The sequence below is a fragment of the Pseudorasbora parva genome, chromosome 20 (genome assembly GCF_024679245.1).
Source record: "Pseudorasbora parva isolate DD20220531a chromosome 20, ASM2467924v1, whole genome shotgun sequence".
Classification (NCBI taxonomy): Eukaryota; Metazoa; Chordata; class Actinopteri; order Cypriniformes; family Gobionidae; genus Pseudorasbora; species Pseudorasbora parva.
The window spans coordinates 22629137-22655552 of NC_090191.1; the positions used below are offsets into that span (position 1 = coordinate 22629137).

At 38.5% G+C, this 26416-nt stretch overlaps 1 long non-coding RNA gene across 2 annotated transcripts in view; it reads left to right on the forward strand.

Annotated features, from left to right (window-relative positions):
• The window catches only part of LOC137049645 (uncharacterized), a 414587-nt gene that overhangs the window by 237449 nt on the left and 150722 nt on the right, over positions 1 to 26416 (forward strand). For both annotated transcript variants that reach the window (XR_010899665.1, XR_010899664.1), the window contains exon 4: positions 14483 to 14538. This is a non-coding gene — a long non-coding RNA (uncharacterized lncRNA). The remainder of the gene's footprint in view (positions 1 to 14482; positions 14539 to 26416) is intronic.

Sequence of the window (26416 nt, forward strand, 5' to 3'; positions counted from 1 at the left end):
TAGACAGACTAGAGGTTAACTATAACTTTTACTACCTACTTCTGTCATGATCAGGGTTAGGGTTAGCCAGACTAGAGGTTAACTATAACTTTTACTACCTACTTCTGTCATGATCAGGGTTAGGGTTAGCCAGACTAGAGGTTAACTATAACTTTTACTACCTACTTCTGTTATGATCAGGGTTAGGGTTAGCCTAACTAGAGGTTAACAATAACTTTTACTACCTACTTCTGTTATGATCAGGGTTAGGGTTAGCCAGACTAGAGGTAAACTATAACTTTTACTACCTACTTCTGTTATGATCAGGGTTAGGGTTAGCCAGACTAGAGGTTAACTATAACTTTTACTACCTTCTTCTGTTATGGTCAGGGTTAGGGTTAGCCAGACTAGAGGTTAACTATAACTTTTACTACCTACTTCTGTTATGATCAGGGTTAGGGTTAGCCAGACTAGAGGTTAACTCTAACTTTTACTACCTACTTCTGTTATGAGCAGGGTTAGGGTTAGCCAGACTAGAGGTTAACTATAACTTTTACTACCTACTTCTGTTATGATCAGGGTTAGGGTTAGCCAGACTAGAGGTTAACTATAACTTTTACTACCTACTTCTGTTATGATCAGGATAAGGGGTTAGCCAGACTAGAGGTTAACTATAACTTTTACTACCTACTTCTGTTATGATCAGGGTTAGGGTTAGCCAGACTAGAGGTTAACTATAACTTTTACTACCTACTTCTGTTATGATCAGGGTTAGGGTTAGCCAGACTAGAGGTTAACTATAACTTTTACTACCTACTTCTGTTATGATCAGGGTTAGGGTTAGCCAGACTAGAGGTTAACTATAACTTTTACTACCTACTTCTGTTATGATCAGGGTTAGGGTTAGCCAGACTAGAGGTCTACTATAACTTTTACTACCTACTTCTGTTATGATCAGGATTAGGGTTAGCCAGACTAGAGGTAAACTATAACTTTTACTACCTACTTCTGTTATGATCAGGGTTAGGGTTAGACAGACTAGAGGTTAACTATAACTTTTACTCCCTACTTCTGTTATGATCAGGATTAGGGTTAGCCAGACTAGAGGTTAACAATAACTTTTACTACCTACTTCGGTTATGATCAGGGTTAGGGTTAGCCAGACTAGAGGTTAACTATAACTTTTACTACCTACTTCTGTCATGATCAGGGTTAGGGTTAGCCAGACTATAGGTCTACTATAACTTTTACTACCTACTTCTGTTATGAGCAGGGTTAGGGTTAGCCAGACTATAGGTCTACTATAACTTTTACTACCTACTTCTGTTATGATCAGGGTCAGGGTTAGCCAGACTAGAGGTTAACTATAACTTTTACTACCTACTTCTGTTATGATCAGGGTTAGGGTTAGCCAGACTAGAGGTTAACTATAACTTTTACTACCTACTTCTGTTATGATCAGGGTTAGGGTTAGCCAGACTAGAGGTTAACTATAACTTTTACTACCTACTTCTGTTATGATCAGGGTTAGGGTTAGCCAGACTAGAGGTCTACTATAACTTTTACTACCTACTTCTGTTATGATCAGGATTAGGGTTAGCCAGACTAGAGGTTAACTATAACTTTTACTCCCTACTTCTGTTATGATCAGGGTTAGGGTTAGACAGACTAGAGGTAAACTATAACTTTTACTACCTACTTCTGTTATGATCAGGGTTAGGGTTAGACAGACTAGAGGTTAACTATAACTTTTACTCCCTACTTCTGTTATGATCAGGATTAGGGTTAGCCAGACTAGAGGTTAACAATAACTTTTACTACCTACTTCGGTTATGATCAGGGTTAGGGTTAGCCAGACTAGAGGTTAACTATAACTTTTACTACCTACTTCTGTCATGATCAGGGTTAGGGTTAGCCAGACTATAGGTCTACTATAACTTTTACTACCTACTTCTGTTATGAGCAGGGTTAGGGTTAGCCAGACTATAGGTCTACTATAACTTTTACTACCTACTTCTGTTATGATCAGGGTCAGGGTTAGCCAGACTAGAGGTTAACTATAACTTTTACTACCTACTTCTGTTATGATCAGGGTCAGGGTTAGCCAGACTAGAGGTTAACTATAACTTTTTACTACATATAATTAGGGTTAGGGTTAGCTTTTAACCAGGTATAACTTATCTACTGTATTGTTTGTATTCTCTTTCTATTATGTTTGTCTTCATGTGTATTGGACAGCACTTTGAGTCAACCATGAGTTGTGTTCAAGTGTGTTATTCCATATCCCCGTAATTACGTGTCCTCAAAACCCAGGTATAAGCCACACACACACACACAACACTGAGGTTCTTCAGTCAAGTCAAACATCAGGAACATCATCTTATGATAATGTCCTCATAAATCACGTGTCCTCACAACCCAGGTGTAAGCCACACACACACACAACACTGAGGTTCTTCAGTCAACTAAAACATCAGGAACATCATCTTATGATAATGTCCTCATAAATCATGTGTCCTCATAACCCAGGTGTAAGCCACACACACACACACACAACACTGAGGTTCTTCAGTCAAGTCAAACATCAGGAACATCATCTTATGATGATGTCCTCATAAATCACGTGTCCTCACAACCCAGGTGTAAGCCACACACACACACAACACTGAGGTTCTTCAGTCAGGTCAAACATCAGAAACATCATCTTATGATAATGTCCTCATAAATCATGTGTCCTCATAACCCAGGTGTAAGCCACACACACACACACACACACAACACTGAGTTTCTTCAATCAAGTCAAACATCAGGAACATCATCTTATGATAATGTCCTCACAAATCATGTGTCCTCATAACCCAGGTGTAAGCCACACACACACACACACAAAACTGAGGTTCTTCAGTCAAGTCAGACATCAGGAACATCATCTTATGATAATGTCCTCATAAATCATGTGTCCTCATAACCCAGGTGTAAGCCACACACACACACACACAACACTGAGGTTCTTTAGTCAAGTAAAACATCAGGAACATCATCTTATGAGAATGTCCTCATAAATCATGTGTCCTCATAACCCAGGTGTAAGCCACACACACACACTCTCACACACACACACAACACTGAGGTTCTTCAATCAAGTCAAACATCAGGAACATCATCTTATGATAATGTCCTCATAAATCATGTGTCCTCATAACCCAGGTGTAAGCCACACACACACACACAACACTGAGGTTCTTCAGTCAGGCCAAACATCAGGAACATCATCTTATGATAATGTCCTCATAAATCATGTGTCCTCATAACCCAGGTGTAAGCCACACACACACACTCACACACACACAACACTGAGGTTCTTCAATCAAGTCAAACAGCAGGAACATCATCTTATGATAATGTCCTCATAAATCATGTGTCCTCATAACCCAGGTGTAAGCCACACACACACACACACACACACACACACAACACTGAGGTTCTTCAGTCAGGCCAAACATCAGGAACATCATCTTATGATAATGTCCTCATAAATCATGTGTCCTCATAACCCAGGTGTAAGCCACACACACACACACACACAACACTGGGGTTCTTCAGTCAGGCCAAACATCAGGAACATCATCTTATGATAATGTCCTTATAAATCATGTGTCCTCATAACCCAGGTGTAAGCCACACACGCATACACACACAAAACCGGGGTTCTTCAGTCAAGTCAAACATCAGGAACATCATCTTATGATAATGTCCTCATAAATCATGTGTCCTCATAACCCAGGTGTAAGCCACACACACACACACAAACTGAGGTTCTTCAGTCAAGTCAAACATCAGGAACATCATCTTATGATAATGTCCTCATAAATCATGTGTCCTCATAACCCAGGTGTAAGCCACACACACACACACAACACTGAGGTTCTTCAGTCAAGTCAAACATCAGGAACATCATCTTATGATAATGTCCTCATAAATCATGTGTCCTCATAACCCAGGTGTAAGCCACACACACACACATACACACACAACACTGAGGTTCTTCAGTCAAGTCAAACATCAGGAACATCATCTTATGATAATGTCCTCATAAATCATGTGTCCCCATAACCCAGGTGTAAGCCACACACACACACACAACACTGAGGTTCTTCAATCAAGTCAAACAGCAGGAACATCATCTTATGATAATGTCCTCATAAATCATGTGTCCTCATAACCCAGGTGTAAGCCACACACACACACACACACAACACTGAGGTTCTTCAGTCAGGCCAAACATCAGGAACATCATCTTATGATAATGTCCTCATAAATCATGTGTCCTCATAACCCAGGTGTAAGCCACACACACACACTCACACACACACAACACTGAGGTTCTTCAATCAAGTCAAACAGCAGGAACATCATCTTATGATAATGTCCTCATAAATCATGTGTCCTCATAACCCAGGTGTAAGCCACACACACACACACACACAACACTGGGGTTCTTCAGTCAGGCCAAACATCAGGAACATCATCTTATGATAATGTCCTTATAAATCATGTGTCCTCATAACCCAGGTGTAAGCCACACACGCATACACACACAAAACCGGGGTTCTTCAGTCAAGTCAAACATCAGGAACATCATCTTATGATAATGTCCTCATAAATCATGTGTCCTCATAACCCAGGTGTAAGCCACACACACACACACACACACAAACTGAGGTTCTTCAGTCAAGTCAAACATCAGGAACATCATCTTATGATAATGTCCTCATAAATCATGTGTCCTCATAACCCAGGTGTAACCCACACACACACACACAACACTGAGGTTCTTCAGTCAGGCCAAACATCAGGAACATCATCTTATGAGAATGTCCTCATAAATCATGTGTCCTCATAACCCAGGTGTAAGCCACACACACACACTCACACACACACAACACTGAGGTTCTTCAGTCAAGTCAAACAGCAGGAACATCATCTTATGATAATGTCCTCACAAAACACGTGTCCTCATAACCCAGGTGTAAGCCACACACACACACACACAACACTGAGGTTCTTCAGTCAGGCCAAACATCAGGAACATCATCTTATGAGAATGTCCTTATAAATCATGTGTCCTCACAACCCAGGTGTAAGCCACACACACACACACACAACACTGAGGTTCTTCAGTCAAGTCAAACATCAGGAACATCATCTTATGATAATGTCCTCATAAATCATGTGTCCTCATAACCCAGGTGTAAGCCACACACACACACACACAACACTGGGGTTCTTCAGTCAGGCCAAACATCAGGAACATCATCTTATGATAATGTCCTCATAAATCATGTGTCCTCATAACCCAGGTGTAAGCCACACACACACACACACAACACTGGGGTTCTTCAGTCAGGCCAAACATCAGGAACATCATCTTATGATAATGTCCTCATAAGTCACGTGTCCTCACAAAACACGTCCTCATAACCCAGGTGTAGGCCACACACACACACACACACACACACACACACAACAAACACAAGTATTTAACAAACAGCAGCCCATCACTTTTGTCTCCGATTATTAATCAGTTCTAGACTAAAGATGAGGGTGAGGACAGTGGGACGAGTTGGGAGGAAAGGAAGTGGTTTTCACCCCATGGGTTAAATAATCTGTTTTCCTCTTTTGTAGGGATTCTTGAATCTTCTGAAGGGGCGAGGCAAGAAGAAAACGGCAGATATGGCCTCCAGCGGAGTCTGCAGAACTGAGCACAGTTCACCGGGTAAACTGCAGAGCGTCCGGCTTCAGCAAAACAGCGAGCCTTTGTCAGGAATCAGGGATTATCGCTTACATGAAACTTGCTAAATGTTTGGTAACACTTTATAATAATGTTCAGTTATAAGTCACTTATAAGTTATTAGATAATGATGAACTAATCATTTACAAAACATGACATTCATAAATGACTTAGTAGTATGCTAACATTTTATGACTGTTTTGTTAATTCAGTTATAAGTAATTTATAAGTTATTGGTTAATACATTCATTCATTTTTAGTGGAATGCTATACCATATATTCACATTCAAGTGATGTGTATACAATTGTAGTGTACACTTTAGATTAGGGGATGCAGAAAGGGTTGTAAATGAGTTCCACATCACCTGTAGTAGGTGTTGAACACAAGTGTAAGTGCTGACCGGTGAGGGTTCGACCTCTGACACTTCTGCTCATCACCTGATGTGTGTGTCAGAGGACATTAAACCACTTCACATTATCCCAGATCCCACACAGAGGACTGCAGAGATTCAGAACACACTGCAGTCCCCTGACTGGAACGGCTCTTCTCAATGATGCTGCTTTAGCATGTGTGTGCAGTTGAACACACACCAGCTGAAAACTTGGATTCATCAATACATTACTGATCATTTACTAATAGTCTGTTCATCATTTGTTCAAGATTAGCCATTGTTTGAGATGACACTAAAACAAGTTTGACATAAGTACTCCAATAATGTTTGTGTTAATTATAGTACATCATCTAATAACTCAAACATCTACTATTGATCTGTTTTGATAATAAACAGCACATTTGTTAATGGTTAGCATATCACTTATTAATCATTAATGAATGTATAGTTATGTTTTGTAAATGATTTAGTTCATCATCTAAACTTATAACTGAACGTTATTATAAAGTGTTACCCATGTTTGTTTTTTCTTCTGTTGCCGCTGCTGTTTATTCTGTTTTGTTCAAATGTATGGCTATGTCTTAAACTTCTGTTGAAAGCTTTAAAGGGATGTTGAAATTGTCTGCCGAAGTGTTTTTTCTGTGCTATTGAACTCATGGCTACCGTCACCCGTCTGCTCACCCACATTCTTCAAAATATCTTCCTTTGTGTTCAGCAGAAGAAAGAAACTCATACAGGTTTAGAAAAAAACATGAGGGGGGACCCTTTCATTTATTTTCAGCAATTTTTGTTAATTATGTTTATGAGAGGTTTTAAGTATCTTGTGATTTATGTAATATTGTCAGGGCAACAGCTGTAATGTTGTAAACGAGCACTAATAAACTTCTTGTTCTCTGAAGGTGTGCACTGTCGTATGTCCTCATGTCTGTTTAAAGGTCATGTGATCACACAAATAGCAGTATAGTGTAAAAGACATAGTTGCATATTCAGATATCAGAATATCATAGTTTAGAATGGTTGTGTGTTGGAGTATGACCCACAGGTGTGGATGTGTTTGCAGTCTCAGTACTGTGTTCATTTGTCCTCATAAATCAGGTGTGTCCTTTTAATGCACAATGCCTTCACGTTTGTGTTTGTGTATTGCAATGTCCCATTAATTCATGTTTGTCCCTCTAATACACATTAATGTCATTTATGTGTGTTGTGTATCCACTGTCCTTATAATTTCGTTTTTTGTCATAGGCGGGGCTTAGACACTTAATTATGTGTCCTCATAATTATGTATATTGTCAGGTGGTAATATTATAAGTTGTGTTGTGTGTATACAAATTCTAAAGAGAAATCTGTGTTGTTTGGCTCAAAACAAAATTTTTAATACCCTCCACATCACTGTAGAGCAAGTGGAAAGGGGTGTCCCTGTAATACACCAAAAAACTGGTTTGGGCTGAAGTGTCCTCATAAACCACATAAACCCGTATAGGTGTGTGTGTGTGTGTGTGTGTGTGTGTGTCTCTGTGTGTGTCTCTGTGTGTTTGCTTATTAAGTATATTCCTTCAGTTATAACCCAGAAACGGTTTTTTCAACAATTGACTGTTTTTGTTTTTCTCTGTTTGTTGACAGTTATCAGACAGCGGTGATTCTCCTCCCATTACAGTTATAAATATATATGACAATTCAGAATCCATGGCCTTTGGGACAGATAATTTTTGCCCCTTTTTAAATAACATGTTTGCACATGTTTAGACCGTGTTTGAATAACATGTTTATTTGTTGGCTCTGAGTGGGTGGCTGCGCATTCTGGGAGTAACAAGGTCAACAGAAGACTTCTCCATTGTTTCGCTTGCTGTTCAAATCATTTCCCAACTAAGTTAACTGGAGAGCTAGCAACAACCTAAATCAAAATAGATAAGGTTTAATTGTAACCCCAAAAGACCTTCCTGATGTTATAATGTTATTGTTTTAACTATTCTGCACTCTCTCTCTCTCTCTCTCTCTCTCTCTCTCTCTCTCTCTCTCTCTCTCTCTCTCTCTCTCTCTCTCTCTCTCTCTCTCTCTCTCTCTCTCTCTCTCTCTCTCTCTCTCTCTCTCTCTCTCTCTCTCTCTCTCTCTCTCTCTCTCTCTCTCTCTCTCTTCTCTCTCTCTGGAATGATTATTGAGCCATTGAGATTTTGTTGGCTGACCCTGTTGGGGAGAGATTGATAGCAGATGGAGGCATTTTAATTTAAATGGAAGAGCAATGAGTAACATTAGCCAATTATCTTAAGCACATTATAATCAGTAGTTGTACTAATACTATTTTGATTGATTAGTACAGTCTGTTGAACTGTATATATAATTTTTGTTGGAATTGTTTTGGTCATATAAACACTATAGTAGGAATAGTCGAAGATTCAATGCATCAATAAGCAGAGCCGGATTCGACCACCGATCTCATAGTCGAATCTTCGCGGGTGTAATGAAATGAGGATCATACCATTTTGGCAATATGGGGGTGCTCAATATTTTAAAGACGTGGCTTTTTTTTTTTGGTTTATTTATTAAAATGTTCTTTTATATATTTGTGATGTTCTGTATTTCGATCACGGCTTTAAAATGTTATGAGAAAACGTTTTGCGAATGTTTATCCACCACATTACCTTTTATTTAAACCTAAATAAGAAAGCCATTGTCAGTTTGTCTGTCAGTTGGCAGTTAGTTTTGATCGCTTTATTAAAAGTTGTTGCTGTGTGCAGTGTGTAAAGGAAAATAAAAATAGTTTTGCTCTCCTGCTGACTAGTGTCGTTTCCCTCCCAACCCATTCACACACACACACAAATGATTCGACTATCAGTCGACTATAGAAAGATTTTACAATTCCGATTTGAATGTGTAAATCCTTAGTCAGGGACACTCCTAATAAACACAGCATTGTATGGATCCAAGTATGGATGGATGGATGGATGGATGGATGGATGGATGGATGAACAACGGAAGCAGGTACATCAATGCAATCTAAGGATCTTCTTTCTAAATATGGCAAGTATCAGCCTTCATTTCTCCCGTTCATGACCATTTCATTTTTCTACCCTTTGTAATTCCTGTCTCTTTCTCCCAGCGTCCTTTGCTGGCACCCAAATCCCTGTGCGGGTGGTACTGGCATTTTCTCTGCAGATTCAGTCGGCTTACCTTCCATTCGCACGGAGGGGCCGCGGAAACGAATCGCATCATATCTCAAAGCCCCCGAGGCGGAAACAGACTCTATTCCCATGCTTGTGCAGCATTCACCACCTATTTACCATACTAAAACCTGTCCACACATGCCAACGCACCACTCACCAGCTCCAATGTCCCCAAACGCCTGGGAAGAAAAGTCATTTATTATTATTGATGTCAAAATGTGTGTGCGTGTTTCATTTCGGAGGAAGCGGTAAGACACTGGGCGAAACGGGTCCGGGCCACAGGGATTAAGGCAAAGTAGATTAAGCAAACACTGCCATATTCCAACTCAGCCATGAGCAAAAGGTCTATTCACGGAGCAAGCAACATCTGCAGAGGCTTAGGGATGCATGGAAACCGCCGGAAACAGAAAGAGAGAACGAGAGAGAGAGAGACGGCGATATTGTGGGAAGTCTATCGGAGAGAGCCACTGAATGAGAGACAGAGAAAGAGACCGATAGATTCACAAATGGGTTACGGGGAAAGTGTGGCTGCTGGGATTAAGCAGTGTGTTTAGTAAGCATTCGCTCTGGGTTCCGACGTTCAGTCGTTAATCCTGTTATGCTTCCTTCTTTTCCTTCGATGACGTCGTTTCAGTCAATACTGGTCCTGATGAACTTGCCAATGGTGTTTGATTTCTAGTTAAGCAAGCCAGCCCATTATTGTCAGGCCTAAATTGGATCTTGGCTGATCCAACAGGCTATTTAATTTGAAGGAAAACACAAATCACCCCCCACCCCCCTCTCTCTACTGCTTTTGAAAAACTAAATGGATATGAAACATGTTTGGGAGGGATGATCCCAATTTAGTATTCTGTAATTTTGATAGGTCTATTTAACTCGTACTGACGTAATTAGGCCGTGTGTTACAGAGGGAAAAGAAATTAGATGCATGCTGCAAATCTGGGAGATAGCTCACAAAAACAACTAGTACAACATTAAACTGGTTTTTATATTGGCTAACTTATTACCAGCCTTTATGGACTTAAACACTTGGACACTGTAAAAAAAACATTCTTATATCATGGACATTTTTTTTTTTTTTCTAAATAATTGCATCTAAATACAGGCATCTTTTAAAATATACTTTAAAATATAGATTTTGAGTACAGTTTGGGTTGAATTCATGCATTTTGTTCAAATAGGCCTTCAATAAAAAGAGAAAAAAAGAAAGCATGCAATGGGTGATTAACAGTTATGGTTACATTTCTACACTGTCAGAAATAAAAAATAAAATAAAAATAAAATAAAAAATTGGTACAAAAGTTTTGCATTGTCAGAATCACACCATTTAGTTGACTCTTAGTTTTTTTGTTTTTGTTTTTTTTCCTGAAGTCTTGATCTCTGTATGTGCCATTTTAGGGTCATTTATGAGTGAGATTTTTTATTTATTTATGTATTTATTTTATTTTGTTTTTGTCACATGAGTGTTCTTTTGATGTAATCTTCTTAGAGTTACTTAGTCTAAGTGGCTAAATGGGGTCGATTTAAAGTCATGGCAACCTGACATTTTAGTTCAGTCAAGACATTTACTTAAAGTAATTTACTAAGTGCATGTCAAAAAGCAATAGAAAAGCAAATGTGTAAAGCATTTGTAAATCACACTCAAGTTCATTTTTTTTTTTTTTTTAGTTCCAGTCAGTGGCTTAAGAAAACATCACCAACAAAGGTAATGAATATATACACAGATATACACTAAATTGCTAAAAATATTCAGACACCCCTCCAATTTTTTTTATTTATTTTTTATTCAGGTGATCTAATCAATTCAATGACCACATATGTATACAATCAAGCACCTAGACATGCAGACTGCTTCTATAAACATTTGCGAAAGAATGGGTCACTCTCAGGAGCTCAGTGAATTCAAGCCTGTTACTGATAGGTTGTCACCTGTGCAATACGTCCATGAAATTTCCTCTCTACTAAATGTTCCACAGTCAACTGTTAGTGATATTATAACAAAGTGGAAGCAATTGGAAACAACAGCAACTACAAGCTACAAATTGGCAGGGCACATAAAATCACAGAGTGGGGTCATCGCATGCTGAGGCGTACAGTGCGCAGAAGTCGCCAAATTTCTGCAGAATCAATAGTTACAGACCTCCAAACTTGATGTGGCCTTCAGATGAGCTCAAGAACAGTGCGTAGAGAGCATCATGCAATGGCTGTTTCCAGCAGCTGCATCCAAGCCTTACATTACCAAGTGCAATGCAAAGCATGGGATGCAGTGGTGTAAAGCAATCCACCACTGGACTCTAGAACAGTGGAGATGTGTTCTCTGGAGTGAAGAATAACGCAGCTCTGTCTGGCAATCCAATGGACGAGTCTGGGTTTGTAGGTTGAACAGTACTTGTTGCATAGTGCCAAGTGTAAAGTTTGGTGGAGCAGGGAATATGGTGTGGGTTTGTTTTTCAGGAGTTGGGTGGGTGAGTGAAAGGAACTCTTAATGTTTGAGCATACCAAGACATTTTGGACAATTTCATGCTCTAAACGTTGTGGGAACATTTTGGGGATGGCCCCTTCCTGTTCCAACATGAATGAGCACCAGTGCATAAAGAAAGGTCCATAAAGACATGGATGAGCGAGTTTGGTGTGGAGGAACTTGACTTCAACCCGATAGAACACCTTTGGAATGAATTAGAGTGAGGATTGCAAGCCAGGCCTTCTCATCCGACATCAGTGCCTGACCTCACAAATGGGCTTTTTTTTTTTACCATGGAATGGTCAAAAATGACCATTAATACATTCCTAAACCTTATGGAAAGTCTTCCCAGAAGAGTTGAAGCTGTTATAGCTGCAAAGGGTGGCCCAACTCCATATTAAACTCTACAGATTAAAAATTAGATGTCATTAAAATTCATGTGCATGTAAAGGGACACATACCACTACTATAACAATATAGTGTATATGCTTCAGACTATTTTTAAGTTTACAAAGTTCAAATATGCTTGTAGCAAATATAGGGTAAGGATATACTTACCATTAAAGACCCTAATGAAAAAGCTTAAAGGGTTACTTTAGCGATTAGCATATGGCTTTCTATCAGTAGAAACCCTGGAGTATATTCGAATGATCGTGCCTCCCAAAATATCGCCAATTTGCATCATCGGATAAATTTTTGCCCAGAGGCTAAAGACTACAGCCAACAGAGGGAGCTATTTCCAGATGCCGCACAAGGGGGGTGGGAGATCACACTCACAGCTCAGCTCGCAGCTGCAGGTATTCATGTAAACGGAGCTATGCAGAGCAAAGTGAGTGTTTCTACTTCTCAAATTAATTCCTATTAAAAGTTAAGCTTCCAAAGGAATGAACTAAAAACACACCAAACTGAACATGCGCTGTGAATGTATATGCCACGAGCGCGGACGCATTTACCTCAGCTCTCATCACGAGAGCTCATTCAGCTCATTCATCACGGTGTAATCTGACTCCTGCAATGTTTGGGCTGTGAGACTCCCTCAGCGGCTAAATCACATTATATTGAACAGACATGTTCAGTTTTTAATTGTACTGTCTGTTCTCTAACTGAACTGATTTTATGAAAATTAACGCAGTGGGAAAGTGATCTAGTCACAGTGATTCAGTAGCAGTGGCTTTGGGAGTGGCCTCGTAGGGCAGCGAAGCATTCTGGGAATTGTTGTCTTTCATCCCCATGAGACAAAAATACATTTTCTGTATTTTCTCAGTCTAGAAAGCACCAAATTCAAACATAATTTCACATTTCTACTACATTAATGACCCAGTTCAAATACAGATTCATCTTCCCAACCAATTCATCTTTGGTTAATTTAGGTTTAAAGCTGCTGTCCATAACTTTTTTGTGTTCAAGATTTACAAAAATGATATAATGAGAATGTACAACATGAATCCATTTTCCAAACCGTGTTTTTGTCTTACCCTGAATCATTATGGTACACTTACAGTGTGTTTATATTGGGACTATTTCAGGCCAGACGGGTAGGTACCGCTGCGGAGGAGCACAGTCCCTGCGTGATCCGTCATAGACATAAACAGAGAGAAGTAGCTCCGGCTGCAATGTTCTTCCGCAAGATGCATGTAGTTCTGTTTATTAACCACTAGAGTGCAAAAAGTTACGGACTGCAGCTTTAAATACAAGGTAATGTGGTGGATAAACGTTCGTAAAATGTTTTCTCATAACATTTTAAAGCCGCAATCAAAATACAGAACATCATACAATATAAAAGAACATTGGATAAACATTAAATAAACCTAAAGACATACCTGCCTAGAGAGGAAAAGAACACTTTGAGTGTGTTTACATGCACGTTCTTAATCCGGTTATGCCTAAAAGGGGGTCGCACACTGGACGCGAAGCTCAGCGTCATGTCTCTTTGAACTATCCCTTCAATGTTTTTTGTCCTTGGGTTCAACTTCACCAATCGCTGCAGGTGTGCTATTTTTCTACGGGAGGTCAAGCTACAAAATAAAGTACACTCTTGAGCTTTTAAATATATCTTGTGTTTTATTAGGTGCTTTCTGCAGTTAGCCATAGCCAGCCTTGCATTTAGTATAACAAATATTGCAAACAGCACTATCTGCATCTAGTTTTGAGAGATGTAACCATACATCAGAACGGTGTCAGTTAGCCATTGGCGTGTGTTGTGTCTGAACAAGTTTCAGGCGGTTACGTCACATGATGTTAGTCTCTCTCTCTCTCTCTCTCTCTCTCTCTCTCTCTCTCTCTCTCTCTCTCTCTCTCTCTCTCTCTCTCTCTCTCTCTCTCTCTCTCTCTCACTCTCACTCTCTCTTTTTTTCTAACGCACCTTACTCTTGCGCCCAGATGTGTCCTTAGGTACCAGAATTTGGCACAGATTGATTTAATGGTATTAAATCGGTTCGGTACCTAACCCTACCCAATAATTAATTGGGTTTTGTTTTTTGTTTTGTTTTTTCAGAATGAAATACTTGTGAAAAAACATAACATGCAAATATTGGCTAGTGCCTTGACAGATAATGTCATTTTTCCTGCGTATAATACCTTTTTTCCATTTGAAGGAAGTCAAATTATGACAGTGTTACTTCTGAACGTGATCTTGTGCCATTTTAATTATTTTTTAATAAGTTTTATCTGAAAAACTTTTTTGTCTTTCTATTTTTTTTAGTGCACATCCCCCCAGCTGCTCAGGCCCTCCTGTAGAGCATACCCTATGGGCTTCTTGTAAGTCTCTGGTTCTTGTCAAAGTATTTTATGTAAAATAGTAAATGTTTTAACTAGGTGATTGAGTGATAACCACAATAACTTTTTTTATTATTTTTTATGTTTTTCATAAATGCAGTTGGATTTACTTTACTTTAGATTTACTGCCTTGATATGCTCTCTGTGAAGTTCTTCTTCATTCTTCACTCAAGGGTAAACAGAATTTTGAAATAGCTGTGCAACTGTGTACCGTTTGAAAACATTCCCATGCTGCTGCAGATGAGTATGTAAATATGATCTGCACACTATCTTCTGAAACGCAAAAAAAGTACACAACAAAAATGACTGTGGTGAGAAAAGAGCAGATAAGAAAACACATCAATGCCCTCCCCCCATGTCAGTCAAATGACAACTTCTAATGTGGCGAATATTATCATTGATATAGCATGTCCTTGTTTGTTTCAGTCAGGGAAGGTTTGACACCACCTGTAACAGTAGGCTCAGCTTCTTCCTCTTGTGTTCAAGTGCGTTTTTCTTTCAGAAATGTTGAATGTAATCTGCTTCGTGAAACTAATTAATCTCAGAAGTGAAGTGTCCTGATTATTTCCCATTATTTGGCATTATGAAGTCATTTGAATTAATTTGCATTTTTATTACATTCATTAAAAAGTTTTAAAAAAAGGAGATCAGACATTGATTAATGATTTGAATCCAGAAAAGCTATAAATATAGTCCTAATAAATAGCTGAGTTAAGTAAACTAAATATCAGATTATAGTATAAACACATAATTTTCAGGTATGCTGATAGTTGACACATACTGAAAAGGATCAGGTTAAAATATACAATTTAATATGTTTATGCCATTTTGAATCACATCTTAGCTTAAATGGTCCTGCAGCACGAGAACATTTAAACAAGAATTGCATTTAAAATAGCTGTTGTATAATTAAAAATATATATATATTGTTTTAAAGTATAGTGTGTTACACTGTTACAAACCATTTCCATTGAATTGAATTGAAAGTGACCATTTACACTAGAGCGCCTTTTCAAATGATTTCCGCTGAAATTTGTTCCGCTTGTGTTTCGTGAACGAGGTCCAATATGAGTGTCTCAATGGCTTTCACTGATTAATGTTTAAAGCATATAGAGTAATTTAGCATCCATTGTCTAGTGATTACATTACACGGACATTGTAGTTGTCCAGCGGGAAGATACGGACACAAAAAACAGATGTACTATATTAAGAGGCTCTTATGGCTTTATCAATCCTAACGTGTCTAATTCCCCATGCCATTAAAATCGCACTCATCATCTGCCAAATCTAGAGACAAATGTTCTCCCTCCTATCTCTCTTTCATTAGGATTATCCGGCTGTTTTTTTTCCTAGATATCAGGCAGGCCCCCAACCCCCTTCTGTGCTCTTAAGTGTGATGGCATTTGGGAGATGACAAACCGACACACAGGCGGTTAATTCCTCTGCAACGCCAGGTCGTTCCCAAAGCGCTGTGCCGTCACAGTGTTTATATGAGAAGAATTCCTCACCCCCTCCCAGCGACCATATCATAACCACAGGGAGCGCAAAGCATCAGCCGGTTGTTAAAGTGAGTGATGTGAGCTCTTAAGACGATAGCTTTGTCTGCGAGACACCCGCGTCTGATGCTGTTCGAGTTATGGAGGTGTTAGAGGCTGGTGGATGAATTATGACAGCCTATCAAACGTGCATAAAGACACAATCTGTTCCTATGCCAGCCTTTTCCATGCTGAAGTAGAGCACTGAGGCTGGTGATTTATATAAGCATTTATTCACAATTAGAAAATATGATCATATCAGTGCAAAGCTGATCGGTCTTCATTCGCTCTGGGACTTGTCTTTGTGTGTTTCAGAAAGCATATTTCTTTGAATGTGAACAGAGAGGCCAAATTTGCAATGCCATCCTAATGTATTCTTCTTACAGCATATCCTAACTAGGCCTGATGTGGCAAGCAAATTCTCAGTCCACACTGATTGTAAAACTACTGTCCAACATGACACAATCAGGATATGCTTGATATCATTAATATACAGCTGTGGGGAGAGAGATTTTGGACTAATAAGATTTCATGGTGGGCGGGGCTACCTCTGAGTTAATGCATTAAAAAACATCTGATTGGACATTTGTCTCAGGTGTAAACTAGGCGAACAGCTAATCGGTATACAAAGTACACTGATTGTTACCTTGCAAAATTTAAGCTTACCAAAAAAAAAGCTTTATTGCAAACCCTAACCCTACCTAGACTGGGCAAACCCAGCCTGATCTACTGGTGGTTACATTTCGCCCGGCAACTCTGGCTGGAAACCTGTACATATTTCTGTCTTGCTTCTATAACACATTTGCAGGGACCAATCACAAACCGGCTTATCCACCTGGAGTGCTACTGCTGGGTTTAACACAATGAAGGATAGAGAAGCTATGGACCGTTGGTCTGATTGGTTGAAAGACTATCCAATTAATTTGAGTCATTTGAACTATTCCCGTTGATCACCCCTCTTGTGCAGTAGAAAATGCAGAGCAGACTCCTCAGACCAATGTTCAATCTTAAAGGTCCGGTTCTTCGCATGTTTTCGAAGCTTTTATTATGTTTACAGTGTGCAATATAACATGAGTTCATGTTTCGCGTGTAAAAAAAAAAAACACAGTATTTTTCACACAATTGACTTATCTGTACACCACTGTTTCCTCTGTCCTAAAAATGATTTCCTTGTTCTATGAAGTCCCTCCTTCAGAAATACGTAACGAGTTCTGATTGGGCCAGCGCTTCCCGTGTTGTGATTGGACAGCAGCTTAGCGCACTTTGCCCGGAAAGATCCCGCCTCTTACCATAACGGGGAGATGCAAGGGCTGAATGAGCGCTCTTCTCCACGTGGGAGAGCAACAAGACCACGCCCCCTATTTTGCGTGTTCTTGTGGGCGGAGGGTTAGTCAACAAACGGTTCTAGTGACGTCATTCCTGAAGGAAGTGCAGGGGTCCAAACCAGCCGTTCGCTGTAGGCTTTGAAAGGGAACTTCTGTTAAAAAAAATATCTCGCTTGGCATTGAACTTTGAGCTTTATAATTTTACAGGTATTATTTATGCTCTAACAGCAACATTACACTCTAACTAAAGTTAAGATGGAATCGCGAAGAAAGGGACCTTTAAAAGATAGGCAGACAAAACTCTACCCCTAAATCTACCCATTCCACAAAACTGCATTTTTACAATTACAATGTTTTTTTTTGTTTTTTTTGTTTTAAGATTTTGTCAGGTTTTAGTCACTTCTGGGTACAAATTTGTCCACAAAGTACGGTTAAGTAGGTACACACACACATATAAAGTTCTGTATCCCATGATGCAACATGCTAAACTCCATTCCCATGACCTGGAAGCAATAATATCAACCACCATTTGCAACATCTCTTTCTTGACTGCCAAAAAAAAAAAAAAAGTAATTAACTTGAAATAAATAAATGAAATTGCACAGATTTGCATTTAAAATGTAAAATTAGCATATTTATCTCCAAGATGACCTTTTGAAGCAGCTCTATTAATTAAACATGCAACATATCGTGGTCATGTGACAACAACGTGTGCACTACTGCATAGCACATACTTTTAAACTTATTAACAAAAGCAAGTGTAAGTAGTACAGATTACAATTACATGAACATTGCCGATGTATGGACCTCCATTAATGTGCATGTGAAGTGTACTTTGATTATGTGATTCATCATTGGTCTAAATCAGTAGTTAAGTGTCACACGATGAACCTCAGAGAACAGATCTCTAACATATGATCATTATGGAGAATCACCTCCAATAATCTAGACAGACAGAGATCATTAAAGCCTGATTATACTACTAACACCTGACAGAGAGAAAAGGAAAGAGAAGACGACAGTAGGGGTAAGAATCGAAAGGATGTGGATGATTTTGGTTCGGATTATTAATGATTGGTGTTTATCTATCTATCTATCTATCTATCTATCTATCTATCTATCTATCTATCTATCTATCTATCTATCTATCTATCTATCTATCTATCTATCTATCTATCTATCTATCTATCTGTCTGTCTGTCTGTCTGTCTGTCTGTCTGTCTGTCTGTCTGTCTGTCTGTCTGTCTGTCTGTCTGTCCGTCCGTCCGTCCGTCCGTCCGTCCGTCCGTCCGTCCGTCCGTCCGTCCGACCCACCGAACCCACCACCGACCTTTCATTTGGCCAGTCCGTTTGAGTCGCACCTTCCTCACGTTTATTAGCTGCAGATATGACATGAACCAATCAGCTTGTTTTATCCGCCCGCGCTGTCTAGAGTTTTATGACAGAACTTGGTATTTTTATTTCAACTTGATGGGACTTTGAAGTGACTGTGGTTATTATTTTGATTCACCTCAGTGAATCAAAGTCTGTTCACCAAAAGGATTTGTTCGGGTTCATTTACTGATTCCTTCAGTGGTTCTTTTTGCAAATTACATCATTACCACAGTAGATGATGAAAAACACATTTGTGTGTGTTTTGAATGAGTCATTGAATTATTGTATTCATTAATACTGATCTATTTTGTAAATGGCATATCACTTACCTATTTTGTAAATGTCACGTACCTATGAAAAACAACCACGACCAGTGGTCATAAAAGTCAGCATTTAATCAAGCTTTCTTTTGACTTTGTTATTCTTATATGCATTTTAATCAAGTTCTCCAGAATCTCAGTTATAGTCTGCCTCATGACTGTGTGTGAGTATATGGAAAGAGAAACAAATAATTTGATACGGCTCTGTTTGGCAGTTCCTGCCGTTAGTTCTGCTTCTCACTAGACCTGAGATCAAATTAGCTGGAGAGACTGAAAACAACACACCTTTACCCTGCGCAGCTGCGACCATATAGTTACATCCTGGCCTCTTGATAAAGTCAATTGCAAGTCAAGTCAAGTCAATTTTATGTGTATTTTGACATTGTTTCAAAGCAGCTTCCATACCAAAGCACAACAAAGCCCTTGCGTTGCTTCATAAACTTAAGGTTAAACCACTGGAGTCAAATTGATTACTTTAATGATGTCTTGAAAGTGGTAGTTGCATGGGCTGTCAATAGAGGAACATAAATATCTCTGATTTCATTACAAAGATCTATAGTTGTGGTCCAAAGATGAATGGTCTTACGGGTTTGGAATGGCATGAGGGTGAGCAATTATGACACATTTTCATTTTTGGGTGAACTAACTTTCCTTGCCAGCATTCAAAATAAATATAAATTGCCATCCACCAACATTTTTGATCATTTTCACAATACTTTAATGCCCCAAAGATTTTTTTGTTGTAAGAATATACGAACAGGCAATATGTCAAAATAAATAACAGAACCTTTTAAAAATATAGCTATCCGGATCGGATTCAGATTCAGGCCTAGACCTCATCCTCGGTCAACATTTCAGTTGGTAATGTAATGTTAGGCAGTTTTTGATTTGTATGCTGTTTAATATTTGACGACCGTATTATTTTACATGTACAAAAGCAATGCTTTTACCACTTGTTTCTGCTTCTTTTTTCCTGTGTTTCAATACAGAAATTATAACAGTAAAAATATAAATTATCGGAAATTTCTGTCAATGGCAGGAAAGCGTTGTGTCATAAATTACAAAAAATTTAAATAAAAAATCATAAATGGTCAATCTTCATTCGAAAGTGTCTTCATGCCCAGATTACATCTGGACATTAACAGTTTACATTATACAATGATATAAACAATAAAACCAAAACCAAAGCCATGATGTAAAGCCAAAGAACATTAAAAAATGATGTAATGAACACTAGCTATGGATTATCCCACTTATACCATTGTTTTGAGTCAACACTGACAAACTGAGAAGAGCTGTAGTTTTGGAGATGATCTGAACCAGTCATCTAGCCACCACAATTTAGTCCTTATAAAACTCGGTCAAAGCAACGCTTGACCATTTTGCCTGCTTCTAAAACACCAACTTTGAGGAACAAATGTTCACAAATTATCCCGCCCAAACAGGTGCCATGCTGAAGAGATAATCAGCGTTTTTCACTTCACCTGTCATTGGTGTAAATGTCCAACTATATATAAAGAGCTGTGTGATAAAATAGTTTACATTCTGTGATGTTATAAACAATCACACAGCCGAGATTTTTTTTATAGTAGGAAATAGCAAACAGTGAGCCATGATGCCGTATAACCATTAACATCATGTGCATGCACACACACACACACACACACACACACACACACACACACACACACACACACACACACACACACACACACACACACACACACACACACACACACAACAACCAGCACCATGCAAGTTTCATGTCACAAGCATTAGCACTCAACTCACATGGTATTGCTACAACACTGTGTGTGTGTGTGTGTGTGTGTGTGTGTGTGTGTGTGTGTGTGTGTGTGTGTGTGTGTGTGTGTGTGTGTGTGTGTGTGTGTGTGTGTGTGTGTGTGTGTGTGTGTGTGTGTGTGTGTGTGTGTGTGTGTGTGTGTGTGTTAATTAAAGTGTTGCAGAGGTTGACAGGATGTGTCCCCAACTCTCACAGCACCTGCGTCTCCTCGCCCCCTGCCCAGTACATACTAATTAGTCCTTCCAAAGCCCCACGCACAAATCTTTGCCCACCTGGTGTGCGGCAGTGAAATGCTTCCCCCCCGTCGAGTCCACAGAGCTGCAGTTGTGCAAGGTCCTTCGCTATAGTCGACATTCCTACTTCCTGGCATTTATACAAGTGTAAATACAGCATAAAGGCCTTTTCCTGCCTTACAAGTGTAATTGGAGTCCTGACACGACTTGGATCAAATAAGTAGAGGGTAAAGTGGGTTAGATTGTCTCGCATAAGTGAATCTAAAGGGGCTGCAACATAATCACTTAGAAACATTGCATTGATTGCATTAGTTGCTTTCTGGCTTTTTTTAGATGACATCTGTACATGTAAGTGTGTTTGTTTGGGAGTTTAACGGCTGAACGCTGTGAGATTTATTTTTCAGCAATGCTGAATAGCTGAGATGTTCACACTCACGGTGAGTTACCTTTTTCAGTACGGAACACGGAGCAGAAAATGTCAGATTGTATCATTGAGATGCACAAAAAGACACAGATGCTCATTCGCGCTCACACACACTACTGTAGAGCGCCATTGTTGTGCAGAGTTCTATTTTTTTAGCACAAGAACGATATGTTGGTGCGACCGGGGGTTAAATAGGTGAAAAGGAGTTTGACGTGAAGATGATAAAGGCCATTAAATTAATTTGCTGGCCAAGAGCAATGTGCCTGATGCTGGAGGAAAATAACCCTTATCTGAAAGTGTCTCGGCAGAATGTTTATGCTGGGAAAATTCCTCACAAACTCGATAAATCGTCATCAAGTGTAGCTGCTGTATCTGTTTCCAAGGCGTGACCTCGTGTGTGTGCCTGTGCATACATTTATAAAGGTGACTGACTGATTTAACAGGTCGTTTCATGGGTAAAATATGGGACAAGGATTTAACTGGACAAGATGTCCTAAATGTAACCTGCTGGCATAATCAGTGCAGTAAACACTGTAAGATGTTGTATATTGTCAACCTACTTGAAAGAAACATCACAATTGACTTCTAGACAGCAGTACAATTGAATGGAGACTTTATTTGAAGTCTCCTGATTCTCAAATGGTCCTTCTTATTAATTAGATTATGGGGAAATCTACATAATATCTCAGCCTGGTCTCATTGTCAATGTATTAATATTTAACTTTTAAAGACAAGACTTTTGTATTTTTGGATAGATGCTTAAACGTACAATATTGATGAATCGCAACATTTAAAGCATTATTACGTTTTTACAGCTACAAAGCATTAAATATTTACGAATCTTTCATATCATAAAGATATTTGAATGGTTCCTTTTACCATTTTATAGGTAAATGTAAAATCCCTTAAGAAAATGTAATGCATAAAACATAATGGACAGAGATGTGAAGTAAAATGACAATTTTAGTAACAAAATATATTAAAAAAAATATATTTTGAGGCGCTAATCCTACTCCTACTTCTAAACCTTCCCATAACCTTTTATTATAACCATACAGTTATGAAAAAAGCAGGCCCCACTTTATATTAGGTGGCCTTAACTGTATGAACTTACTAGGGATGCCACAATTCTCAATATAATATTGAACCTTTCGGTACAGCATTCACGGTTCAATATGTGTTGTGAATCGCGTATTTTATTTTATTTTCTCGGTTTTGCATTAATTAATTTAGTCTCTACAAATTCTATCATCTGCCTTCATTCCAATATACTGCACAACACGACATACATTTACATCACACGTTAGTGGTAGTGTTATACTCATGATAGTTATTCACAGTCACGGAAGTTCATTATTTGCATGCATTTTAAAACCTTGCGGTTAAACATTTAATTTGCGTACTTATGCGCTGTTTTAACATGCGCTTTTCCGAGCGCGCGCACTAAACAGCCTGTCAAACACATGGTTATGGGACTAAGTAATCTTACTGTCAAATGCACACAAGGTTTACATAAATACAGTTGGTTATGTCTAAAGTGAAAGTAAAATTGGCATGTGTCTGCATATTATTAGATGCACGCAGTAACGAAGCCTAGCGACCACGCTGTCCTTAAAGGGGCAGGTCACCTCTAAAATTGGCATTATTTACTAACTCTAATATTGTTACAAACCTTTATTCATTTCTCGATTACAAAGTTTTCTTTATTGAGTAAACACTCGCTGCTCTTGATGGAAAAATTAATACAGTACCTATATATATATATATATATATATATATATATATATATATATATATATATATATATATATATATATATATATATATATAGAATACACAATATACAATACACTAGGAATGTTTACAAGGGTTTTTTTAAGTAAAGTTTTAAGTTTAAAGCTGCAGTCCGTAACTTTTTGCACTCTAGTGGTTAATAAACAGAACTCCATGCGTCTTGCGGAAGAACGCTCCTCCTCAGCGGTAACTACCAGTCTGGCCTGAAATAGTCCCAATATAAATACTTATTTTAAGTGTACCATAATGATTCAGGGTAAGACAAAAACACGGTTTGGAAAATGGATTCATGTTGTACATTCTCATTATATAATTTTTGAAATCTTGAACACAAAAAAAGTTACGGACAGCAGCTTTAAGTAAGGTTTTTGCCAATTCTTTTAAGTATAATAAAGAAAGAGTAAAGAGTAAAAATAGTCTTTTTTCTCCTTAACCTCTTTCTGTTCCTGTCGCCTAACAATAGAATAGCGAACTGAACCGAAAACTGTGGTTAAATACAGAAGCATGTATTGAACCTTGGACTAACTGTATTGTTGCATCCCTAGTACTTACATCTAAAGTGCAATATACTTATTGTGCTCATGTTGTATTGCAACACGCTTTTGCTGATATTGAGGTGAGATACGGGTAGTAAGGGACAGGTGTGATTGTGTGGGTAGGGTTAAAGGCAAGGGGAGTGTCAACAGTCTAATAATAAATGTAACTGCATAAATCAATTACAGACATAATTACATACAGCTAATTTTAAAAATGTAAGTACAATGTAAAAGCATGTATGTACACAATAAGTGCATTGTATCAAATTATTAATTCAAATGTTAGTACATAGTAGATAAGGCCATCTAATATAAAGTGGTTCTGAAAAACATTACAGACAGACAATATCACAATAATTTATTGTGAAAATGTCAAAAGCGGTACTTAAAGTAGTTTAAATGACTAAATAGTATTAATAGTTGTGACGGCTCCTGTGTTTAGTGGGGTTTCCCCAGGCTGAGGAGGCTGGTTTGCTGGCTCCGCCCTCAACTGGCTGTTCTCAGATAGCTTGATTAAGCACACCTGTAGCTGACATCCTGTTGGGCCTTGTTAAAAGGAGTCTGAGGAAAAGGCCCAAGAGCGTGGCAGGCTGGACGTGATTATTGTTGTGATTTTGTTTGACTTTGTTTCTTTGGTACATCCAACACTACAACAGCACATTATCCTTTCATGCATTCCTAACACAACACACTGATTCCTGACTGTTACACTTAATACTGTTTCTTTTCTGTATAGTTCTATTTTTGTTAATAAATTTCGTATTTTATTTCGGCTTTCGTGTGTGCCCCAATCTTTGTTGCGTCCCTATGAGCCACGGGGCGTAACAAGTATTGGTATATAATAGTATTGTATGAGCTGGTGCAGAGCAGAATTTAAGCTATTAAACCATGAGTTAATCCAACTTGTTTTAACTAATCCAATCTGTGACGAAGCAGGCAAGAGCCAATGAACATTTGATATCACTGCCGTACAAACAAATCGTAACTTTTTTTGGGGGCGCAATTTTTGAATTTGAATTTATCATAATGAGAGCGGGGTTTAATGTTTACAGTCGCTGCTGGGAATGGAGCTGAAGATCACTGGATAAAGGGCTGAATTTGGATCTGTTCCTCACAGACGTATGGATTCTAAATATTTGGATTACAGCGCATGAATAAAATCAACGTCTTTTGTGAATGTATGTTTTTTGTGTGTGTGTGTTTTATGGTTCTATTGTTAGCCGCTGTATAGGAGAAAACGCCATTTGTGTCTCACAGCAAAACAAACGAAATATTGCAAAATGGTTAAACGATTAAAGAAATGTTAGTAATTTTACGATTTAAAGTGTAGTCTTGTTGTTTAACATTATGTAATCCTCTGAAGTGAGTTTGCAGCAGAAGTCACGAACAGAGTGAAATGTTATTATTTTATAAAGTAGTGAACAGCATTTCATAAAAGTGACTGACAACATGACATTGATGTCATTGATATGACAATTCAATACGATAGTCAAACATTAATGCCATCTATCTATCTATCTATCTATCTATCTATCTATCTATCTATCTATCTATCTATCTATCTATCTATCTATCTATCTATCTATCTATATATCTATCTATCTATATATCTATCTATCTATCTATCTATCTATCTATCTATCTATCTATCTATCTATCTATCTATCTATCTATCTATCTATCTATCTATCTATCTATCTATCCATCCATCCATCCATCCATCCATCCATCCATCCATCCATCCATCCATCCATCCATCCATCCATCCATCCATCCATCCATCCATCCATCCATCCACCCATCCATCCAGTCTGATTGACTAACCATGAGGTATTTATTTAAGGCATCAGTTTAATTACAGTTGTCCTGTCACTTTAATAATTTTCGCAAAGCATCCTTAACATTTGCTGTATTTGGTCACCTTACTTGTCAACAAGACAGTGTCTTGATATCTAAGTGGGTTGTTCCCGGCCTAAATGAGCTGAAATATGGACCCGACTTTAAGCTGTTTGCCTTGTTAATCTTTGTTTTTGTTTTTTTTCTATGGAACATGAGGGAGAGAAAGAGAGGGAACAGGGGTGGAGGTGCGGGTGGAAGCGGCGAGGATTGAACACGGAGTGGGAGTCTGCAACTTTGTTTAGAGCGGAAATGATGAAAGGTTAAAGTCTGATAGATCTCGCTCCGTGTATATTTGTGTGCGTGTACGTGTGTTCCAGCGCTAATAACACGATTCTCTTTTGAAGAGGCACAAAGCGTTCATTCTTCCTACGAGTTCCCAGAACAGAGCCGAGCTGCCTATGTCAGCTTTAAAACACAGGAGGAAGAACTTCCAACGAGAGAAAGACACAGATATTGAAACGACTGACTTGTCTGGATCCCCCTTTTTGCAAGTTTTCACAACTTTTTTTTTTTGCTTCCTGATGAAATAATCATTGTATAACAGGGATTTTAATTCCTCCTTTGACTTGTAAAAGGTGGTTTCTAAGTGAACACATTTCGTTTTTTTCTCTGTTTT